Consider the following 5,612-nt stretch of genomic DNA (forward strand, 5'->3'; position numbering starts at 1 on the left):
ATGGTCGACATGTACGCCCCCAAAGTAGAGGTTGATCCGGCTCTGCCCGAGCTCCCGCCCAAGACCATCAAAACATCTCTATCCCGGTCAACTACCACGCTCCGACGAGCAAGTACCGTAAAATCCTTGCACGCGAGTCGATCCCCCCGCCCCTCGACTGCAGAATCCATCTCGAACTCGTCCGCATCTCTTGCAGTATCGGGGCCGGCAGTTCACATGGATGGATTTGCTTACAAGGCCATTCGAGGCTGGTTTGGCGTCACTTGGGAAAAGATCTATCTCTCTCTCAAACGTACCAAGCTCTATATTTCGCAGGACGCCGACTCTGACCCGATTGCCCAAATATCCTTGGGTGCAACTCGTCGCGTTGAAGCTTTTGCCGTCGGTGTTGTAGACTCGGGGATGCTCCTTGAGACCCAGGACGGAAACATCATCCAGCTTCGTTGGGACGTTGTCGAGGAGCGGGATGCCTGGATATCCTGTGTCCGCGGACTTGCTAAAGGAGTCCGGTCCTCGCTCAGTCCCTCGCAGTCCGGACTGGTTCCAAGCCGCTCCACCGAGAACACTTCGCTGGGCGGCCTTCACAAGAGTTCGTCAAGCATCCTCGCTGCATCCGCTATGGCACCTCAGCCCGTCTATAGCACTCGCGATGGTGCCCGGCTGCTTGGAACTCTGTCAGTGTACACCATCGAGTCTCGGCGCGAAGCTTGGGCCGCTCGGCTGGTGATGCTTGACCAAGACGGCCTCCTCCACATTTATTCCGACAACATGAAACTCTATCTACAAGGGGCGTCCCCGTTGGAAAGCGTCAATCTGCGGTCAGTCATATCTGTGAGGTTATCACAGCTTCGTATCGAGACATCTGCTTGGCCATCGGCCACGACAGCCGACACAGGGTCAGCCGATGGATCCAGCTGCAGCTTCCACATCAACACAACCAAGCGGGTACTTCATTTTAAAACCCGGAACCCGCAAGAAGCCGCAAATTGGGTCATACAGATTCAAAAGACCATCGTCGAGCTTGGCCTGGCTGCAAGCGACTTTGTCGCTGATGAGTGTCCCGAAGGGCTGGTTACCGTCCAAACCGACCTCGAAGGCCACCCCGGCGGCCGCCTCTGGCTCACAGTAATAGACGGGTCTTTCTATTATTTCTCGGGCCCGTGGTCGACAACGCCTGTATACGTCCTAGCCGTTGCCAACATTGACGAATCGTGGATTAAGGAGCCAGTCGCTGGCCCGCAACAGCAAGTGTCGTATGAGTTCACTCTGGCTCTGAGAGACTCGAGATACTGTACCCACAAGCTCTCGTCGCTGGCTGACAAGAGCTATTGGATAGGCCATCTGCTTCAGATCAAGCGCCAGAGCTTTGATCTGCTTGGAAGGCTTGGTGTGTCCCTCGATCAAACGCTCAAGGCCGAGCTGTCCAAAGCCAAGGCGGGTGATCTCTTTGCTACAAGCGATGAACGAATCCAGGTCATTGACGAACAAAAGCTTTCGAAAGGCGAGCAGCGTGCCTTGATTGCTGTGATGGGAAAGATTCGGCTGGTCATTTCGACTGTCAAGCTCTCATCAGCCTCGCTGAGACGGCATGCAGCATATGTCGTCGATGCAGGTACGAGCCTCAGTAGCGCGGGAACATCCATGAGCGAGAGCTTACTCTAATGTGCCCATATCCTTGCGGTCAATGTGCTGAGCAGTGATGCGATGTTGCTTCTTCAGGCTCGACCATCTACCACTTTGGCGGCGAACAGTCCACCCGTGTTTGCCGCGCAAAGGCCATGGATATCGCTTGCAGGATCAGAAAGGATCGAAGCAACCGCCCAACCGTTACTCTGGTGGAACGGGACGACAGGCAGCTTTGGGCAGCGCTTCAGCGACAATTCGGTCTTTGCTTTGGCGACGACCCACCCTCGCAAGCCGACTGTGACTTGGACAAATGCTCTCAGGCCAGAATCTTCCGCGTAACCAATTCTAATCTGCGACGACGAAGGCTCGAGATCGTTTACGAGGGACCCGCCCCCTCAAAGTCGCTGCTCAAGTCCGACAGCGTTTACGTTGTTCAGTGCTGTAATGAGGTGCTCGTATGGTTCGGCAAGGGTTCTAACTCGGAGCATCGAAGCCTTGCCGGCTTGGTTGTCCAGAAGCTTGCGTCACAAATGGCCGAGTCCGTTGGCAGCCAAGGGCAAGTGACCGTCGTGCCGGCGGTGGAGGGAATGGAGACGGTGTACTGGAGAGTAAGTATGTTCATGCTCATCAAATCCGAAATCGATCTGGATTGGTCATGCTTACTATTCAATTGCCAAGAAGTTTGCTCGGTGCATGGCTGAAGTCGCTGTCTCGATGAACTGCCCACGGTCATGCTCACAAGGCAGCCCATGCTCTGACCGTGACAGGAAAAGTTTGTCGACTATGAAGGCTCTCTGCCCATCAGTATGAGAATCGATGAAGCCAAGGGAAACGTTGCCACAGCTATTCAGCAGGCTCCAATCGACATCAGCACTCTCTTGGTTCCAAAGCCGCCTTTGCAGACTGTCCTTGACGATGGCCAGGGCAAGATCAGCATCTGGCGAGTCAAGGACTTTGATAAAGAGCCTGTCGCCAGCCACTTGGCAGGCCAATTCTTTACCAGTGAAAGCTACATCGTTTTATACACCTACCGGCCAAAGAACTCTGGCGTCGAGCGATGTGTCAGCTACTTCTGGCAAGGATCGCAGAGCTCCATTACGCAGAAAGGCACCAGCGCACTGATGACGATTGAGCTCTGCCAGCAAACTGGGGGAGAAGTGGACCAAATTCGTGTTGTTGAAGGCAAAGGTTGTTCAGCGTGGCGAGCGGCACAGCGATTCTGGAAGCGTTCAGCGACAAGTCAAATGCGAGGCTTCATTGCGCACGACTGACAAAGTCTCTCTGCCTCCCTGATTGCAATCAAAACATCGACTCTACATTCGTCAACACTCACTCAAACCTCATCGTTACTCGATCACAATCGAATTGCTTGATCGACCGACACTACACGTTACTTTACTCTATTGGACTGAAATCAATTCGATCATTGGATCAAACTTGTCCTGTTCTGATGGCTCTGATGCCTCTGATGGCCCGACAGAGCCGCTGCATCTCTTTGTGATTCTGGGAAGCAAGCTAATCTTGATCCGGTCAGGCAGATGGGACAATGTGCCCAGTACAATCGCATTTGATGTTCGCGAGACTTTCCAGGGTGTTCACAAGGCAGTCCAGGTGGAAGTCAATGGTATGCGATGTTTTGGACACGGTCCCATCCATCGATCCGCTGCACGCCATCCGCAGCGTGCACCGATTTGAACAAGAAATTGTCTCGTGCAATCCTCCTCCTTCCCATTAGAGCTCAAGTTCCATCCAGACTCTTCTGTCGTCGTAATTCATGAAAGCAAGGTTTTCTACTGGTACGGCCACAACGTCAAAGGATCTCAGCAGTCGCTTCAGCCTCTTCTCGATGAAGTCGTTCGTCGGGCTCGTCCCTCATCTTCAAATCTCCCCAGAGAAATTGCCATCGACGATACAGCCGGGTTACCGTCGAGCCTGGGCGCTGTTCTCAAATCGAACGGTCACGGACTTGGAATTGCCGACCTCCGCAACAGCCGCGTCCTTCGTCAAGCTCGGCTTTTCTCGTGCACCAGCGCCAGCGGCTCTGTCAAGGCAAGTCGTGGAATGCTAAGCGAGGGATATGCACGAGGATATCAAATACGAACCTCAATCGCAACCCTCACCAACACCCATCTCTCACCAACACCCATCTCTCACTGACATTCGTCTCTCTCGCTGTTCATGCGTCACCCTGCTGACAAATATCGCTCCTCCTCCGATTCGCAAGGTTGAAGAGATTTATCACTTTGTACAAGACGATCTTGATACGAATGCCGTTATGCTGCTGATCACCGGAAGCCAGTTCTATGTGTGGTTCGGAGTCACCGCAAAGGCGCGAGAAAAGACGATCGGTATCGACACCATCCAGGTGGGACCCTGCGCCGTGCTGAGCGGCGATACAATGCGCAAGTTGTGTCTGTGGGCAGTACGATTCCTCCGGGCGGCATCGTGGCTTCGGCACAAGATCGAGGATAGTGCGCCTGGATTGATCCAGTCTGGCTGCACCAGGGCCTGCGAGAGAAGCTTGGCTTGACTTCCCAGCCAATATGGGTCACCCAGGCTTTCCAAGAACCAGACGAGTTCTCGAGCTGCTTTCATGGTAAAGACCGTTGTGCTCCAGCCCGATTGGCATCTGAAGTGAGAGGTGGGCAGCGGCACTCTTGGTGGCTCAATACTCAACTGGACCTGCGTCGATTCAGGATGGACCAAATGCAAGTTTCCAGACGATGTGGTAGGTGGACTTTGCCTGGGACAGCCGCGGCGCGCTCAGATCGAGTTAAATATGTATTGCTGTGCTGTACAGCGACATCTCCTGGCTCTCAAACGGCCGGTGGCTGAAGTTGTCGCCGAGCTTCAGCAAGATGTATTTTCAGTCGATGTCTTGCTCTCCGAGAATGTTCCCGAGCACCTGGATAAGACCAAATTGGAGGTGAGCCCGGCGGCTGTTGTGTGTGTAGCAGCGATCCGTAGTTTGTGTCGACAATGATTTGCAGACTGCTGGGAGAATCTTCTGAGGCCGCTCCCTTTGTTCAGATGTATCTGGATGACAAAGACTTCAGCGACCTATTTGGCATAAAGAAAGCCGACTACCTTAAGCTTGCCGGCTGGAAGCGAGACCAGGTCAAGAAGGCAGTTGGGTTCTTCTGAGCAACTGTACTCGAGGGCTTGAACCACCAAAGCATGACTGCTGTCGAGGAATGACAGCCATCATAAGAGCAGGAGTGCCAAATACTCGTTGGCAACATACCCATGTACTGGCGATTCGAATGCTCAAGCGAACACGCTTCGGATCACGGCGTCTGATGCAAAAACCAATTCAGTATCCGGTGTTGCACGGCTGTGCGTCGAGCTGCGGGAATGTTGCGCAGTGGTGTGGAAATCGACGGTGTTGTGAATGATGATTCGTCGACTATGGATATGTGTATATTTCCATCCAGAAAATAAGGGGGGAGGCGAGCTCTCAGCAACAACAAAACAGTATCCGTGCTATAGCAAACAGAGCAAACAACGCAAAGCACTCCCTGCCAAGCTTGTGGCGACGATGCCTCGAATTAACGCAGCGCTGTGACGCAAGGTTGTGGTCTAAAAAGTAAAAAGTAAAATAGAATAGACGACTCTATTCGTTCGTGATGCGACGGTCTTCGTTGATAATTTCGACCTGTTCTTCCTCACCCTCTTGAGCGGCCATCGTCGAGAGCTTCCAGCAACAGAGTATGGTTGGGAGGAAGCAGCATGTGCAGCAAAAGAGAGTGCTCATGATGATGAAGACAGGAACAAGGATAACGGCAGAAGACGGTGTCGTGTCATCCGAATTGTTGAGCCTTGTGATAAGCATGCCGACAGTGTAGCACACAGTGAATGCCAGCAACACAAAGCCAAACACATTGAAGCCCAGAACGGCCTTCTTCTCGGCAGCCTGCTCGTTCGTTGCCGACTGGCGACTGCGGCGGTACTCTTGGTAGCTCAGGACAAGGGAGACGAGCTCCAGG

Source organism: Polychytrium aggregatum, assembly GCF_025602895.1.
Source record: "Polychytrium aggregatum strain JEL109 chromosome Unknown BJ171scaffold_52, whole genome shotgun sequence".
Lineage (NCBI taxonomy): Eukaryota > Fungi > Chytridiomycota > Chytridiomycetes > Polychytriales > Polychytrium > Polychytrium aggregatum.